The sequence below is a fragment of the Bicyclus anynana genome, chromosome 25 (assembly GCF_947172395.1).
Source record: "Bicyclus anynana chromosome 25, ilBicAnyn1.1, whole genome shotgun sequence".
In the NCBI taxonomy this organism is placed as follows: domain Eukaryota; kingdom Metazoa; phylum Arthropoda; class Insecta; order Lepidoptera; family Nymphalidae; genus Bicyclus; species Bicyclus anynana.
Genome location: NC_069107.1, coordinates 4,585,366 through 4,605,642, shown reverse-complemented (window position 1 = coordinate 4,605,642; position 20,277 = coordinate 4,585,366). Strand labels below are relative to the sequence as shown.

At 37.9% G+C, this 20,277-nt stretch overlaps 1 protein-coding gene across 2 annotated transcripts in view; it reads right to left on the bottom strand.

Moving 5' to 3' along the window:
* LOC112044037 (polyamine-transporting ATPase 13A3) overlaps positions 1–20,277 on the bottom strand; it is a 64,915-nt gene that overhangs the window by 36,077 nt on the left and 8,561 nt on the right. The window lies entirely within an intron of this gene.

The window sequence follows — 20,277 nt, the reverse complement described above, 5'->3', positions numbered from 1 at the left end:
GTTAGCCCTTGACTTGGTTAGTTAAGATACAATCTAAGATGGAAGCGGGCTAACTTGTTAAGAGTAAGATGAAATTTAAAAATCCACACCCCTATTGGTTTTTACATTACATTGTACCGGAAAGCTAAATTGCTTGGCTGTACATCTTTGCCGGTAACTAGTCACGGCCGAAGCCTTCCATCAACCAGACCTGGACCAATTAAGAAAACGTCAATCGGCCCAGCCGGGGATCGAACCCAGGACGACTTGTAAATTCACCGCGCATACCACTGCACCACGGAGGCCGTCAAGTTCTAAATATCTCTTCTCATAAAGGTGGGAGGCCTGGTTTATAAATAGGCCTTCCTAATATGTTGATGATCATGACCTAAGTATGAATAGTAAGTTTCACAATATTAAAATGCAGTCTACTGAATTTCTGTTTTAAATATTTATCATACTTAATTAAGTATGAATAACAAAACTCTGGCCTAGCCTTGCATTGTGTTATGAGGTAAGTAGGTACCTATATAAAAAGCATAATACCTAACTAATAATGTAAAACATCGGAAAATGGCAGTCAGTAATCGATACTATAATAAGAGAGAAGAAAAACATTCGTTGTGCTTTGATTATAAAATTACCATAAAACAATAACAGTCCGTGTACTTTTTTCATAATATAAAAAACTTTCTTTCAAAGCCAGGACTTGAAGATTGCAGGACTTGAAGGGGCTTCAAGATTGAGCCAAACATGACAATAGTGGTTGACATGCGAGTAAGTGAAGAGAAATAGACAAAAAATCGTTCAATGGCGGCGAAGTTGTCCAACGATCCATTCCCAACGATTTTTATCCTTTAAAAGCTCCTCTATCCTATCTAAATATTAATAACTGAGAGATAATAATATAGTAGGGGAGCCCGGGATGCTAAATTTGCAGTTGCAGCAGATTAGATGATAGAAAGAATAAACAGTTATATAATTTTTGACGGTTGGGAAAAAACTAAAGACTTTATAGAATATTTTATTACTTTGGCTTACTGAAATCATCAGAATGCATTATCGGTTATTCAGGAGATTGTCATTCAAAATAAAAATTAACCGCGCTCGTGGCTCGATAACAGAAATTTAGGGGTTTTGTTTTGAAACTTTGGAACCCCCCATTCCATTACATTACCCTCAAATCGTCAGATTTTCGAAATGTACCTTTGCTTTTCTATCAACTCACCTACCTTATATGATCTGACGTGCTGGTTGAGTATTTCTGAAATTAGTTTTTTTTTGTTGCCCTTAATATTATAGGACTCAAAGGTGATAACAAATATAAGAAAACTAATATTGAACAAAGGTTATGATTCACAACACTTGTCAGGACAACTTAATTAACAAATCAAACTGTAACCAAAATAAGACCCTAGAATGGCAGAGAATGACCTTGAGTGGAGTAACGTACTTGTGAACGATGTGTGTAGGGTTAAAGGTACCTTTGACTGTATACAAACACTCCCCTTTTCCACTCAAGTCACTCTCCCCGCCTATCTTAAGTAACCCATAAAGAATTACACAACAAGAGATGTGGACGGCTCGAACGCCACGAGCACACTGAAGCCAACACGAGATCGAGCGACGCCATATCCGTCACAGACTACTATTTCCAACACTAAACGGCGATAACATTCGGCCATCCTGGTGGCGCATCCGTCCATGGATCGCGTTCGTGTCTGGTGCAGTTGCTTTTACACTGACAACTTGAGCGTGTACAAACCACTATTGAAGGTCGTGTATGACTCATTTTTAATCGAATGAGTGTGTATGGGCCTTGTGTATCTAGGGTTATGTATAGTTCAAGTCACCATTGTATGTAATGTCGTGTATGACTCATTTTTATCGAATGACAGTAGGGTTACTTAATCCGGTAACCAAAATTCACAAATTTCAAACAGTTATAAGTTGCAATTATTAATACAAAATCTATACGGCATCATTTCGCGTCTTGTCATAATATTAAAACGCAAAATTTCATCGATAACACCGTGAAACACAATTTCTAAACAATTTCTGTTAATACCGTCAATACTTATCACGAAATCATGATTCACACACTAATTACATCCGAATTTAACAATACCGTAATGTAAAAGTCATCGATGTTATACTCAATTAATTTGTTACCCTCTTTTATGAAAAATGTTCTCTCATACTAGATATAATAAAGAAATGAAAAACGATTGGCCTGATTTAGGGTAGTTTTAAATTATGTCGTTATCTTTATTCACTATGTGGGCACAAGTTCTTTATCCCACTTCTGATGTTATCGGACTCAAAAGGTGAACTAATGTAGAACAAAGGTCATGTTTCACAAAACTTGTCAGGACAACTTAATTACCAAATCAAACTGTAACCGAAATAACACCCTAGAATGGCAGAGAATGACCTTGAGTGGAGTCACGTACTTGTGAACGATGTGTGTAGGGTTAAAGGCGCCTTTTACTGATATCAAACACTCCCCTTTTCCACTCAAGTCACTCTCCCCGACTATCCCAAGTAACCCATAAAGAATTACACAGCAAGAGGTGTGGACGACTCGAACGCCACGAGCACACTGAAGTCAACACGAGATCGAGCGACGTCATATTCGTCACAGACTACTATTTCCAACACTAAACGGCGATAACATTAATTAAACGTACCCACCAATATTCAGGGCTCATACTTGGTGGAGGTACTCAACAACGTGCAAGGTATACTCCCTTATGTTCAACTGCCGCGCTTGAGTAACTGTAAAAATCCCCTCTTCTGCTCCTCTACTAATAGATTAACAAGAAAATCAATAAAGGAGATGGTCCATTTCAGTTCCACTCTTGTACCCCGTATCATTAAAATTTAAAAAATACAAGAATTTTATAACAATTTATTAAAATGAATAAATCTAACTAAAAAAAAATAATAAAAAAACCCAAGACTTTGAGTTATACCAAGATGGCGCCCATAGAGCAACTATGACATGACAATTGACAGCAAACGTCAAATCGTTTAATGCATTGAAAACGTCATCTATCCGCCATTAATACCCTTAATAATGTTGCATTTCTTGGGAGATATTGAATATTATTTCCAAAGAATTAAAGTAAATTCGTAGATATGTATAATCAAAAATAGTTAAAAAAAATATCTTCTTTTATTTCCGCTAGGGTACAATGACTGATCCTGGGCTCCATACAATTTTGGACCATCTCCTTTAACAAAAGGGATCAAGGTGACTCTTTCGAGTCATGGTTCCACTCCTCGGATGTTATGGTACAAGTACCTGTAATGATATTAGACGGATAGTATCGTCATCTGAATGATTTGCCAATTTAGACCAGCTTGGCAACAACTGGCTTACATCGAGGTGGATGATCCCGATTGAATAGCTTCGGACAGCCTATATATATCGTAAAACTTTAAACACTTCAATAGCGTGAGTTAGGACCAAGGTTTCTTTGTGTGCAGTCGATACTGATTCGTTGTAATGTCGCTAGATGGCATAACTGTATAAGTAATACAGAACTCTTTCTTGTCATTTTTGCTTATTTTGTTATACTTATTAATTACGTTATATTATAGGAACTAATATTATGAAGCTAAAGAGTTTGTTTGGTTGAACGCGCTAATCTCAGGAACTACCTACACCGATTTGAAAAATTCTTTCAGTGTCAGATAGCCCATTTATCGAGGAAGGTACCTATTATCCTCGTATTCCTACGGGACCGGAAAATACACGGGCGAAACCGCGCGACGTCAGCTAGTATTTAATAAAATATGTATTTTTGTTTATTAATTACGTTATTCCACCTTAAAATGCAGTTAGGTGTTTCGCAGGGACCTGATGGCTGGTCACATGCGACTCGGGACCGTTTTGCTAAGAACTTTTTTAGGGTTCCGTCTTAGAGTTCCGTAGTCCACAAGGAACCTTATTACTTCGCCATGTGTATGTCCGTTCGTCCATACGTCCGTCTGTCCGCGGTTTGTGGTTTTGCGCAGAGACTATTAATTTATTTACTCGTTTATCTCATACTGTGGGTATCGTTAGATAGGTTTTTGAAGACATTCTTCTTCTTCTACCAATTCATATATGTTCATACACTAGTTTCTACCAATACATATATATACATACACTGCGCTTTCTAGAGCGGGGTCGCCATTCCAGCACTTTGGGACCCCAACGTCCATTGGCTCTACGAACTATGTGCCCCGCCCATTGCCACTTCAGCTTCGCAATTCAAATGGTAAAATGTTACTCAATTCTATTTGCACCATCGTGTTCGACCTACATATGTGATTGTAAGATCATTCATTCAGTAATAGGATTCCCTGTATTGTAAAATGCAGGCGCATTTTTTGTGAAATATCATATTTTTTGTGAATATAATATAGTAGTAAATATATATATAGTAGGCGAAGAGTGCATATAAGACGAATCCCGTAAGATAACCTTTTAAAAATCCATAAGTACCTACATACCTATTATTGTAAAAAATATGTATGGATGTATTAGAAACTGGAGTTATCAAGTGATATGAATTTCCTTTTATTTGGGACGGCTTACCGTCGTCAAAATTCTATCCTTCGCCACTGCTACCTAGGTATGTTATGTATAGACACTAAAATAATGCACCACAAAGACCACCGACAAAGACGTACCGCAAAGCGATTTAGCGTTCGAATGTCGTGTAGAAACCGAAAGGAGTGTGGATTTTATCCTACTTTTAACAAGTTAGCCCGCTTCCATCTTAGATTGCATCATCACTTACCATCAGGTGGGATTGTAGTCAAGAGCTAACTTGTAGAGAATTAAAAAAAAAACCACGCGAAAATAAGCAACCTTGTAACATTAATTTACATGCCGACTCGTGACGATAATCCGACGACCTCCATTGATCCTTGCTTTGGAGAACAAAAATATAAATTTCAATAACGTCACTGTACCCAAGTGAGTCATCACACCTAGTTATGTACTACGTAAATGTAATAAAAAAAATATAAAATTTGCAGTAGGTATAAACTAAACAGTTAAATTATAAAATTAATTTTTATAATTTTTTTTTTATTCTATACAAGTTAGCCGTTGACTACAATCTCAGTTCTCACCTGATGATAAATGATGATGTAATCTAAAATGCTAGCGAGCTAACTTGTTAAAAGTCCACAATCCACACCCCTTTCGGTTTCTACACGACATCTCACCGGAACGCTAAATTGCTTGGTACTAGCCACGGCCGAAGCCTCCCATCAGCCAGACCTGAACTAATTAAGAAAACCCCAATCGGCCTAGCCTATCGGGTATCGAACCCAGGACCTCCATCTAGTAAATCCACCGCGCATACCACTGCGCCACGGAGGCCGTCAAATTAAATTGATATAGATGTAAAAGAAACAACTTGAGATATAAATCTATTAAATGAAGAAAATCCAACTAAACTCATTACAGATTAACAGAACCGTGTGCCTAGAGGGAGTTTTCAATATTTTCATACGTTGACGTAAACGCAAATTTATATACCTACATAGTAAACGCAAATTTATATACCTAGACATAGTATTGAAATTTTTTTAGTATCTATTGACCATGGGCCTAAAGTCTCAAAGGCTGCAAATACATAGTCATTCGATATAACCGAATTATTCGTTTGTATCTTTTTCTACCCATGGTCAATAGATACTAAAAAAATTTCATTACTATGTCTGACAAATTGGTCCATGCGTCAGGTGACCCAGAGCTGACGCTTATTTGGCCCAAAGGTTAAGCCTTGCTATCCAGAGGCGTAATCGCGCTAGCGTATTGGGTACCTTGCCTCTGGGTGAACAATTAGGTGGTGTATATTTGTTATAATTATTTTATTTATTTTAAATTTTAATATACTATTAAGTAAAAAAAAGAAGTTATACTCTTTCAAACAAAAAAATAATTTTTAAAATTGGTTATGAAATGACGAAGTTATGCGGTAACAAAAAAAAACATACGCGTCGTTGTGAACCTCCTCCTTTTTTTTGAAGTCGGTTAAAAATATTACACAGATAGGTATTAAGTAAGTATTTACTAGTTACCTACGTGTAGTGGTGTTTAACATATTTCTCGTTCAATAACCTTAAGCATCATGGTAATCTTGCATATTATTTATTCTGCAATCCGCTATATAATTATTGAGGTTATACCTGTAGCTAACCTGTTTGCTTCATCCCGTTGATAGTACCTACTTAGCAAATAGCAAAGACTTAAGCTACTGTTACACATGCTCATTTCAAGCACGAAAGCATGCTACTATTGAGCAGTTGCTACTTATTAGCATATCGCACCATTGCGAATAATGAGCATGCTTATTTCGAGCTTGCTCAAGAATCAACTGTCGTGCGATTTATGAGCATGCTACTTGCTGCGCGGGTGGAAGGGGTGTACTTTTGTCGCGTCTGAATAGGTTTGCTTAGTGAGTATGCTAGTCGAATAGCTTTGCTATTCTGTATCCTCCTCACCTTCATCTGTCCCTGTCTAACACGATGCTGTAGACAGAGAGAGATAGATAGAAATTAGCACGTGTAATTGGAATGTTTGCTTTGAGCATACTTATTCAGAAGCATAGGTACTTAAAAATAGCATGCTTATTGCTAGTAAATGCAAACTGATGATACGCATGCTCGTATGGAGCATACTTAATAGCACGTTTTTAGCATGCTATTTTAGAGCATGTGTAACAGTACCTTTATTCATACGTACTCTGTTGGTACCTACCTAGGTATAAAATAATCTTGCCTTTTGCTGACGTCATAGTTGAAGGCTTTCATATCATTATAATGAATCCGATTAGTAATGGACGACTTTCACTCTGCTTTCTATAAGCTCCGCGATTTGTTTGAGCTCATTTTAATGTTTTAGGGTTCTGTAGTCAACAAGGGTCACTACAAGGGTTTTACTATGTTCGGCTGTCGGTCTATATGAGGTATTTGGTTGACACCAACACTGCAATGTCATACATGACATCATGACTATTTTATCAATCTTGAGCCTGGGCCGCCTGCATCCAGCGAATCACTGCGACTCGCTTGATGTCGTCAGTTCACCTGGTGGGGATCGACTAACACTGCGTTTAGTGCGGTGTCGCCATTCCAGCATCTTGGACTCCACGTCCATCGGCTCTTCGAACTATGTGCCCCGCCCATTGCCACTTCAGCTTCACGACTCGTTAGCTATGTCGGTGACTTTGGTTCTTCTGCGGATATCCTCATTTCTGATTCTCTCACGCAGAGTCACTCCGATCATACTTAGTTAGTTCTATCACCCGCTGTGTAACTCTGAGCGTTCTTCTTTTTTATCAATTTTTACCAAAAGAAAAATTACATTGAAATAACGAGTAGGTATGAGTGTTTATATTACTTATCTATAATTATAATAAATCTGTAAAGAGGTCAATTCTGTATATGAAATATATTTCCAAAATAACTATCAGCGGGTGATTAGTGATCGATACTGATGCCAAAAATGCAATCAGTAAAATGTTTGTCTGTCTGTCTGTATATTCGTTATAGAAACAAAAACTACTCATATTTTAACGAAACTTAATACAAATATTTTTCATACTCCTGGGCAGGTTACAGTATACTTTTCATCACGCTACGATCAATAGGAGTAGAGCAGTGAAGGGAAATGTTGGGAAAACTAGAGAAGTTACTCCATTTTTAAAGAGGTCAAAGTCGGACGAAGTCGCGGGCGTCCGCTAAATGTATAATAAGGGTGAATGTACGTTTTGCGAAGGCTGTACTATTAATTGTGGTATTGAACATAAATAAGGTCGATGAGTAATCCAAGGGTTCGAGCCGGTTGTGACCTCAATAAGGTCTCGCTGTCGCCCACCGACGCTGCGGATTGCACATCTTAACCACGTGACATGCATAATGTTATTGTACTTACTTACTTGCTTGGCAACTTCGTTTGTAACACTCTCGATTTTGCGCGCGGACCGGGGAGCGTGTAGCGATGAATGAAAAACGACTGCACGTTACTTCCCCGCCAAGCGATTTAGCGTTCCGGTACGATGCCGTGTAGAAACCAAAAGGGGTGAGGATTTTCATCCTCCTCCTAACAAGTTAGCCCGCTTCCATCTTAGACTGCATCGTCACTTACCATCAGGTGAGATTGTAGTCAAGGGCTAACTTGTAAAGAATAAAAAAAAAGGTTACGCCCCTGTCGCTGTAGTTAGTTACGCCCCTGTCGCTATAAGTTCCAGCCATTACGGAACCACAAATCACGTTGAATAGATGAATAGATAATTGTGTAGGTCAGTGCTACGTACCAGCGCCATTGACAGCGTCACAGACCACTGGTTGCACATAAAGATGTGGATGGACAGGAAGTGTTTGCTTTGTAATCAAAACGAGTGCTTACAAGTAATGCTGTATTAGCTGCCTCGCAGTGGCGTGCACAAGGATTTCAACTAGGGTAGGCATCGATCGTAAATCGTTAGATGGGTCCCGAAGCGTCGCGGAATTGTCATTGGTTTCGCTAATACTTACGAATGAAAAGTAACAACTTTTTCAATATTCGTGTTGCGGCTTGTGTTTTTACCCTTCCAAGATGTCCACGAAGGCATAATTGAGGGATTAAACAAGAAAAAAACAGTAATGTATTTTTTAAGTCACAACATGCACTTGTTGCATACTAAGTTAAGATGTGTGTGCACGTCTTTGAGTAATGACAACATTGTGCGTTTTTTAGTATGGAGGGGCCTATCTAACGATTTATATCGATGAGGGAAGGCACCAGCGTTGCCAGGCGGGACGTCCCGATTTTTAATCGAAATTAAATTTCCCGCGCGCGACAGTCTCAATCCCGCTTTTCAGAAATAACTCGACCACAATACGTATTACTACTGTAACTGATTCCCAAGTACCCATTCAAAGTTGGCTTTTTTGTGCCACTTACTACTACCCTAAATTTTTAGTAGGGTTAAAAACAAATATACGAGTAGGTAGTTTAGGTAATTTCGCCTGTTTCGTCCAATTAGTTGAGTTGTCAAGTTCGGAGAAGAATTCAAAATATCATCATTCAACCCATGTTCGGCTCACTGCTGAGCTCCAGTGTCCTCTTAGAATGAGAGGGGTTAGGCCAATAATCCACCACGCTGGCCTAATGCGGATTGGCAGACTTCACACACGCAGAGAATGAAGAAAATTCTGGTTTCCTCACGATGTTTTTCCTTCACCGATCACTTCAATGTTTGAAAATATATAGCTATCTTTGTCTAAAAAATGTTAAAATATAGGTACTCCTCATATAATCTACTATTATAACGTAAATGGTGTTCTATTGAAAGCAATCCCACGTACTATCAGGAGGACAAAATGCGTGTTATGTGAATTAGTACTTACCTTTACCTACTATAAAAAGGGATATAAATATCTAGATATGTATACGTATGTAAGTACACATAGGTATCTAAACGCTGTTAAAATTTACAACTTGAAATGACGACATGAAGAAATAAAAAGCCTTTTATAATCTGTATACAATGTAGCTATTTAGATTATAGGCAGAAGTATAATATTTTTAAAATATGACAGTATGAATACTGACGGCCTCCGTGGCGCAGTGGTATGCGCGGTGGATTTACAAGACAGAGGTCCTGGGTTCGATCCCCGGCTGTGCAGATTGAGATTTTCTTAATTTGTCCAGGTCTGGCTGGTGGGAGGCTTCGGCCCTGGCTAGTTACCACCCTACCGGTAAAGACGTACCGCCAAGCGATTTAGCGTTCCGGTACGATGCCGTGTAGAAACCGAAAGGGGTGTGGATGTTCATCCTTCTCCTAACAAGTTAGCCCGCTTCCATCTTAGACTGCATCATCACTTACCATCAGGTGAGATTGTAGTCAAGGGCTAACTTGTAAAGAATAAAAAAAAAATTAATAAATAACTAGTGTCTACACCTTGTACATATGTATTCTGTGGTCTACACTACACCCGCAAATCCTACTAATATTATAAACGCGAAATTTTGTATGGATGTTTGGATGTATGTTTGGATGTTTGTTACTCTTTAACGCCGCTACTACTGAAGCGATTTGGCTAAAATTTGGAATGGAAATGGATTTTACTCTGGATTAACACATAGGCTTTTTATCCCGAAAAAATCCATGGTTTCCCGAGATTTGTGAAAACTGATGATTCTAATGTTATGAATGTTTGTTACTCTTTCACGCCTCGACTACTTAACCGAATTAGCTGAAATTCGGTATTGAGATATATTATAGCATGGATTAACACTTAGGCTACTTTTTATCCCGGAAAAATCTATGGTTCCCGTGGGATTTGTGAAAAACTAAATTCCACGCGGATGAAGTCGCGGGCGTCCGCTAGTAAAAATAATAAATAATAAATAACAAGGAAAGTCACGGACATAGCTCAAGCAAGTCGTGAAGCTGGTAGCAGGTGGACCGAGGATATCAAGCGGGTTGCAGGGAGCCGCTGGATGCCGGCGGCTCGAGACCGTTGTGTTTGGAGGTCCATGCAAGAGGCCTATGTCCAGCAGTGGACGTCTATCGGCTGATAAGGTAAGGTAACAAGGAAAGGCGGCAGTTTACCAATGCTGTACTGACCATGTGGAAACCGCTCTCCATGGCTCGCTCCACGCATGTGCCAGGTGAGCCGATCCGGGGTTCGATCCCCGGCTGGGCCGATTGAGATTTTCTTAATTGGTCCAGGTCTGGCTGGTGAGAGGCTTCGGCCGCGGTTAGTTACCACCCTACCAACAAAGACGTACCGCCAAGCAATTTAGCGTTCCGGTACGATGTCGTATAGAAACCAATGGGGGTGTGGATTTTCATCTTTCTCCTAATAAATTAGCCCGCTTCCATCTTAGACTAGGTACATTATCACTTACCATCAGACGAGACTGTTGTCAAGGGCTAATTTGTAAATAATAATAAAAAGCCACACTACGGAAGGAATGAATACGGATAGTGAGGCTTGCCCCCACCAACAAATGACGACCACTACCCAAGAGTGTAATGACAAAGAAGTTTCTACACCCGCGTGATAGGTGTATTAGATACATAAGACCGGTTTCAAATCCAATTAATTGTTATTTTAGTAATAGAGCCCGGTGATGGCCAATCCTACGTTTTATTAAAGCTAAAAGTTTTCAGATTTTATTTCATTTTAGCCTTCTTGTTCCGGAGTTTGTGATTCCCGCCAACCATAACTTGAATACCTTCAAAGCATACAGTGAAAGTATATATACATTTATGAGTTGGGTTTAATATGAGAAATAATGTTCTCAGTCGGTAAACACAACAGCTTCGTGGTACCTAACCCTTCAATAGCACCGTTAAAGATGAACATTTTAGTGTAAGTTTTTTTTACTTTACAAGTTTGCCCTTGACTACAATCTCACCTGATGATAAGTGATGATGCAATCTAAGATGGAAGCGGCTGACTTGTTAGGAGGAGGATGAAAATCCACACTCCTTTCGGTTTCTACACGACATCGTACCGGAACGTTAGATAGCTGGCGGTACGTCTTTGTCGGCTTGGACCAATTAAGAATACCTCATGCGTTAAAGTATTACAATGGGGATATGTGTCTAGAAAGCAACAAAGGACGTCTCATATTACACGGAAGAAAATATAAATAAATTACTTCATAACCACACTGCATTGTTCTTACATACGTAGATCGTAGGTTGAGACACTTGGATATAAACGTAGACAAGAATGCAAGGAAATAGTTATGACTATGAGCGAGACAAATCCCACCTTATGCATCTATGAATCGTTTCCTACGTATCTAAATTTATCTAGATTACAGCTAGATCCTGCCTACAGTTAGTTCCTCTTGCATCAAGAGTGAATTCATTATAGATACCGACATAGAGGAAAGAATAGAACATAATACCTAATTGGTTTGATGACCTACTTATTGGATAGTTTATATAATACATTATAATACTGTGGCCCTCATAAAAATGCTCAAAGTCATTTAACAGGCGATATAACGAGCTATATTTGGAGTTTCTTTGCATGATCGAATCAGAAATGAGGAGATCCGCAGAAGAACCAAAGTCACTGACATAGCTCACCGAGTCGCGAAGCATTAAGTGGCAACGGGCAGGCCACATAGATATTCACATAAGAGCCGATGGACGTTGGGGTCCCAAAGTGCTGGAATGGCGACCCCGCACCGTAAATCGCACTGTTGGTCGACCCCCACTAGGTGGACCTAGGATATCAAGTGGGTTGCAAGGAGCCGCTGGATGCTGGCGGCTCGAGACCATTGTATTTGGAAATGTACATGTTAGAGTCTATGTCCATCAGTAGACATGATGATGATGAGTTTGTTAATAATGATGATGAAGTTGCTATGTCTAAATTTTTACTTAGAATAATTTAATTATGTAGTTTGATACGTCAATGTACCAACGTATCATGACATAGTATTGTGATACTGAATAAGATCAATACTTAAAATTGCTAACAATACAAACATCCGTATAAACTTTCGCGTATATAATACTAGCGGACACCCGCGACTTCGTCCGCGTGAAAATCAATGTAAACTTTCAAGCCCTATTTCACCCTTTAAAGTTAGAATTTTAAAAATTTTTGAATCCCATGAATCATCATGAATGAAATATTTCGTATTTTTTTTTGTATTATGAAAAAAAATTTCAAACTGTAACTCTAAAAATGAAGGACTTTCCACATAAACTTTCAATCCCTATTTCACCCCCTTTTAATTTTATTTTCGCAATAAAAAGTATTCTATAACCTTGTCTGTATTATAGTCTTAAACCGTGCCAAGTTTCATTTGAATTCATTCAGTAGTTTCAGCGTGATGCCCGAATAACAAAAAAACACGGATAGACAGACAGACAAAACATCGAAAAAAAATATTTTTAGCTTCAGTATCGATTATATAATGCCACCCAACAAAAAAATCAAAATATCTTCAATGTACAGAATGTGCAAAATGTACAGAATTCGTATTATAAGTATAGATTCTAGATGGCGCTGGCGTCCGTTATGCCACGGTAACGTTTGGTGTTACAAATGGTATAAGTAAAGTATCAAATTGCGAATAGTATATAATTCGACCAGTTTTATTATAAGTATAGGTGTTATAATGTTTTTTTTTATATACCTTTTGCCGTGGAGACCCTTGGACCATGGAGTCGCATTGCCAAAAAATTTTACCTAAATTTACCGAATCATTTCACCGCGGCTAGTTGCCTCGACTGGTAACAGAAGGGCTGGCTCATTTTTTGCGCAAAGGATCAGCCTGGCTGTCCAGCGCGGAAATGCAGCCAGTATTCTTGCCACCATTCCACGTGGGCCAGATTTGTATAGCTAGTTATAAGGATAAGTTAGCTTAAGTTCCTTATTGTATTGTTCATCAATAAAAAAAAAATGAAAAAAAGTATAGGTAGATATAGATTAGTAGTATTAAAACTTAAAAAAAAAATATGTATTCATGTCTCAAAAAATATCATATTTTTTTTCAGTCTAGTAGAACGCTGATGATAACTAGCCTATAGTTTTAGTATCCAAGGTAAAAGTATTTAGCGGCGGAAAGTGCCACGATCCCGGTCTCATGTCATAGGTCGGAGGTGTGACGAGACAGACAGATAATTTAGGGGATCCCGAGACCTTGCGTGCCCTCTCGCCTGGTGATTTATTGCTCATTTATTATCACTACCTGCCAGCGTAACGGGTCGGCGTAACGTTTGACCTCTTTACGAACCAGTTACTATAACTATTTACTGAAAATCAGCGCTACGTGTCCAAATGGTCACGTAGCATTATGCTGAGCTGGGGCCATTTTTTGGGTTATGCTACACATCGCAAGTAACTGTCCTAGATGTCATGGTGTACTGGAGATATTGTGATGTGTGGCATAATTTTGAAATAAACGCATTTTTCTTTCTTTCTTTCTTTATTTTTACCAGTCTGCAAGAAGGGTACGGTCTTTCGCGCGTATCTTGTATGTATGTCATATTCTTTATCTATATATATAAAAGAAAGTCGGGTTTGTTACAACACTTATAAATCGAGATCTGTTGGACCGATTTTCATGGTTTTTGATTCGTTGGATCTGTCTCCGCCAAGAATAGCAGAATACATCTTAAAAACAGTGAAAACTCGACGAATTATGAAAGATGAATATTTTTCCATAAATGTTACTTTGTTTAGTATCTGTGAAACATTTGTTGTCCATCCTGTCTATTACTATTTATGTAATGATTGACGATATACATTTGATCATATTGATGATATACGTGCGTTCAGAAATATTGACAAACGATTAACGTTTACGCGTGCGTTCATAAATTTATGGGTAGGGTTGAGTAGTGTAAGGTAGGGTAGAGTAGGGTAGGATAGGGTTAGAGTAGGGGGTAGGGTAAGGATAGGGAAGAAGTGCACATAAGTCAAAGTGAAACTTGACCGGGTCCGCTAGTTACCTCATATTTTCCCAACCGCTGAACTGCTGACTATTGGCCTAACCCCTCTAATTCTGAGAGATGACTCGAGCTCAACAGTAAGCCGCATATGGGTTGATAACTCAGACCAATTATAGAAGGACCTGTATCGCACTTATAGTCACGAACAAAATTGTCTGTCATTTTTCTTATTTCATAAAATCTTTATTAGCATTAAACTTCGAATTAAACTTTGTGACACATTAATACTTCCAAAATTTAGTTATTGTTTTACTGCATATGGCCCATGTCTTCTACAAAAGTCGTGGCGATTGATTCAGCGAGTTCAAAACGCTTGTGCTCGTTTTTGTTTCACCGTCCCGCCCAGATCACACATCACCCCATTTTTAATTAATAATAAAATATTAAATATGAAACATAGGTATCAGCTATTAGTAGGCACTCTTTTATTTGGTGTTGTCAAAACTAAAGAACCTCCATATTTATACAGTAAGCTAGCTTGGCGGGAACCTAGCTATGGTAAGAGGTCTAAAGTACCACCTTTAATAATGCCACAGCACAGGTCTGCAGCATTTCGTGGCAGTTTTAAATATCTTGCCACAAAATGTTGGAACAACATCCCCCCACCTATTCCGGAGGTAAAATCTAAATTTACTTTTAAGAAAATTTTTCGATTGTATTTGTTAGATTGCCAAAAAGCAGACTGTGGCAATTATTAATTATTAATTATTAATTAATAATAAACAAATAATTCTATATATTTTTTTCCTTTTTTTAAAATTTTTCTTTTCTTTTGTGTTTGCTAGCTATTGAGTTAATTTTTTTTTTTTTTGTTCTTCTGAGATTACACTACTGTATTTTTAAACTGTATTTTGTTTTATTTTATTAGTTATATAATTATTTTGTGTTCTGTTCTTCCCTCCTACGGGTCTGACAGAATACCAGCGTTGTGGGTACTGATGTACTCAAAACAAATTTTAGCTGAGTCAGGTCCATTTTTTTTGGCACAACATATTTTCTATATATATATGTATTAGTTTTAAGTTATTATTACGATGTAAATGTATTAGTTTTAAGTTATTATGTAGTTATGTGTTGTGTTAACAAATAAATGATTTCTATTCTATTCTATTCTATTCTATTTTCTGAGGAAAACGAGCTTAGATTTTGTATATATCTTATACTAAACTAGAAGTTTTGCCCGTTTTTTATACAACTCAATTACACAAAAAGGTATTTTACGGAACTCTTTAACCGACGAACACGATTACAACTATTTAACATCGATTCTATAGAGACAGTTTTTATAATCGCATTAGATCGTTGATCATATACTTTGACAGAAAAGTAGCGAGGCAGGTCCTATACAATAATTGGTCTGAGGTTGATAATAATGATGATGAATAAATAAGTAATCGTAGGTAAGTGTAGTGCAGACAACCCTATAAAATATCTTGACATCGCGTCATTAATAGAAAGGATTGGTGGCAACCCTACTCAAATGTCTTTGGCAATGCAATGACACAGCAATGATTTAAAATAAAAAATCAATAAAACTGATGTTTATTATACACAACACTTAATACAATAAGTATAACAAACGGCACATAAATCTACTAATTATATAATAAAGTTGAACTTTTATCTCAGTTTATTGAGCAATGATATTTATTGTTGTCTGTTGTATTTTATTTATTTACAATGTAAGATATATTATAAATAAATTAAAAATGAACCAATATACAGTGCAAAACTCTATATAACTCTATGTACATTTTATGGTGTTATAGAGAATGGTTATATGGAACTAGCTGACGCCGCGCGGTTTCACCCGCGTGGTACCTGTTCCCGTAGGAATACGGGGATAATATATCCTTCCTCGATAAATGGGCTATCTAACACTGAAAGAATTTTTCAAATGGGACCAGTAGTTCCTGAGATTAGCGCGTTCAATCAAACAAACAAACAAACTCTTCAGCTTTATAATATTAGTATAGATGAAGGAAAATGTATGAGTAAAACTTTTTCGTCAATACAAATGATTTTCTTTGAAGAGAATTAAGAAAATTCTCTGGTGTGCAGGTTTCCTCACGATATTTTCTTTCAACGTTTAAGACGCGTGATATAATTATCACGCGTAAATCTCTTATAATGCACATAACTGAAGAGTTAAGATAAGAGTGAAGAGAATGCATGCCCTGGACCGGATTCGAACCTACGCCCTCCGAATCGAAGACAGAATATCCACTGGGCTATCACGGATGCTATGCTATCCAGAAAATAGCGTGAATGATGAGTATGATGGGTTGGGACTTGCTCTTGTGATGGCGTAGTACAGTAAACATTATATATAGCTGACGTACAGAGAGCAATTCAGAATCTTTGTACAATTCTTCTGTTGGGTATCTACGCCACTTTTTCAGCATTACTTTAATGAGTGCTCTCTGCGCTCTTTCTACTTCTATCATGTGGGTAGCAGCAGCTCCACCCCATGCAGGTATACAATAGATAAGCAGTGATTGACAGAGTGCAGTGTAAATATTGAGAAGGCTTTTTTGGTCTAATATGTCTCGTAGATTTTTGAAAATGGGTATTAACCGTCGTACTCTCTTTGCTAGTGTTGTAATATGCTGGTGCCAGTTAAGGTGTTGGTCGATAATGACCCCTAAATATTTTATTTGTGCAGTTTCTTCTAGGGTATCACATGTGCACATGGCAGGGATATTAGTTGCTTCCAGAGAGTTACAAGGATACGTGTGAAGTTTCAGACTAAAAATTATTTTAAAAAATGATCTTTGATAGTCCCCACTCGTGTTTATAGATTTTTTTAAAGTATACGCATTACACGCATTCGATTTCTACTTTCTTATAATGCTTATAGAAACTTCACTTAAAAGTGAAAATTCTATAAATAACAAATTCAATAACAAGGTTTTATTTTATTATATAATATAACGTATAACCGATATAATAATAATATAGATATAAAATAATCCACTATCAGCTTTTAACGCTAACGTAAATAACGAGTATTTGGGGAATTTATGTATCTATAGACTATCGATCATATATTTTCGGATTGGCTTATCGGATCTTCATTATTATATACCTAGTATACGTATACCTTTCAAACTTTCATCACCATCATCATCATCAAAGTTCAAAAATTCAAAATCATTTATTTTAAGTAGGCTCAGTTTACAAGCACTTTTGATACGTCAGTTGACTATTTGGAAAGATTCTACCACCAGTTCGGTAGGCAGGTTCTGCTGAAAAGAAACCGGCAAGAAACTCAACAGTTGCTCAGTTCTCGAGTATTCAACGGCTCCCTGCAACCCGCTTGATGACCTCGGTCCACCTAGTAGGGGGTCGACCAACACTTCGCTTTCCGGTGCGGGGTCGCCATTCCAGCACCTTGGGACCCTAACGTCCCTTCGAAATGGGCTCTTCGAATTAATAAAACTTTGAATAATTGTAATTATCATTAGGTGTGTTTGTTTGTTTGTTTGTTAATTGCTCTTCACTGGCATTTAATGGGGCACTGCGGTGAGATAGTAAACTTTCCAACTCCGGTTTGTTACTGACAAACTCCTGGTAAGGAAGAAAACTCAATATTTCACAATCAGGCCACGAATCCAGAACCTCATAATCTGAAGTCCCATAAAAGTCACTGAAACTAACAAATGCAGCAGTTACTAAATACATAGGTCAATTTTTATTTTTCATCGAGATCAAATCATACCTCGTAGGTATGTAAGTACATACGAAAATACCGAGATAGTGTCCTTAGATGTAGGAGTATGTAAGCATCTTCGTTTCTCTTCAAATTGGCTACACCGTATTTGCTTTAATGACACAATTTGTTATCGCAAGGATTTAGGAATGGATCATTTATTTGCGCAGTCTCGTTTTGTGAGATTTTCCTGTTTCAGTGTCTTCTTTTTCGTAATAGTTATAATACTAGTATATTATAGTTACTAAAATACGATTCGACCATCTGAGCCAGATTTGATGTTGAGCCAGAAAATCGTTTGCCAAAGAATATCAATACAACCTCTGTGCCTTTACGCCTTAACAAACAGAATCCTATTTGTCTCTCTCTCGAAAACAGTAGTTTTTTAGAAGAATTCGAGTGGATGCGACAGCATGAGCTTCGTTTAATGTAAATGCGCCCTGAGAACATTCATGTTCAAGTACTTTTCAGCGTGAAATCACGTCTTACTTAACTTACAAAGCTAAGCTAATCTAATGGGCCAGACTTTCTGTCACTAGAAGAAGGAACCATTTTCTGGCACTGCAACTCTATAGTCCAGGGATCTCCACGACAAAAGGAACAATACTATGTATCTCTCCTGCAGAGAGCATACTTGTACCACTTACCGGTTTTCTGCTGTGACTTTTGGCCTTAATTCTGTCTCCGTGATAGGATTCGGAGCCAATGTGTCAACGCAGTGTCCTACACTTAGGTCAGTGACATTCCTTGTTAATCCATCAGGTGTCTTGTCATCATCATTATCAGCCAATGGATATAGGCCTCTTGCATGGATTTCAAACACAACGGTCTCGAGACGCCAGCATCCAGTAGCTCCCTGTAACCCGCTTGATGTCCTCGGTCCACCTAGTCATTATCCAGACTTATTCTCGGCTCGATTGGCGGAGAAATATTTATGGTGGCAAGAGCCCTTTTGATATGCCGTAACAGCCTACACAAAAAGAGTTCGAGTAAGTGGGATAGAACGAGCATAAGCACAGTTAATGTAAATGCGGTCATTACTGTAATTCGGTATGACGTCACGTCATATACTTTAAAAATAACACACCTTTGTGTGTGTTAATGTAACGTAATGCCAGGTAAAAAAAACATATCAATATACATTGAATATTCTCTAATATTCACACCGGATAGCAATCGTTGAGCGAGATTGACATTTGGAGCATCGTGCAACACCGATGATGAATTCCAATGTTTATGGGTCAAGTTCGTTTTGTCCTTGGGGGTAAAGCGAACCATGTCTTAAGAGTGTGCAATATGTAATTTGGTGGTTACAAATGGTTCTGGATCTCAGATTCTGGTAAAGTTAGGAGCTTGATATTTGGGTAAATGATATTTCAAAGTGTTAGCTTCGTTATGACTATACAAAATACACAATTTGTAAAACTTTTCTCGATAGTTTATTTTTTTGAAAAATACATGTTTTGCTCACATTTTGCTTTCAATCTCAGGAAAAGCATACTTATTTTCTTCATTTTTTTGTTTTGTATAGAAAATTAGGTATATATCTTGAACATGACCATTTTGTTTTTCGTTATGTTGTTTAATTTACTTGCAATTAGTTATAAATGGTTTTGGCGCTCACGTCATAAAATTTGCGTCGCGTGTCAATCGCTCCGTGCTTTTCACTCACGTGAAAGCCATAATTCGGCGTCTCGCTTGCGTTTCGAATTTTATCCATATCGTACCGACGTGCTGCGCGCTCTTAAGCTTAGGGTGTACAGAAAACCATATTTATAAACCAACACTACGTATACGTTATGCGCGTCTCATATACGGTGAAGAAAAACCATCGTGAGAGGTGAGTGTGAGGAAACCCGCATACCAGAGAATTTTCTCAATTCTCTACATGTGTGAAGCTCTCTTCCTGAAAGGAAGCTCAACGGTGAGCCGTATATGTGTTGATATTGGTGAAGTACCTACCTAATGATTGCAATATCTTAAGATGTTCTCCGGTCTGTGACTCTGAGCCAAATATGGGTTGACATAAAAGTCCCGAGACTTCATCGGTCTTCATTATTTCAAGAAAACTCAGACTGACAGCAGACAGCAACGATTTTGGCA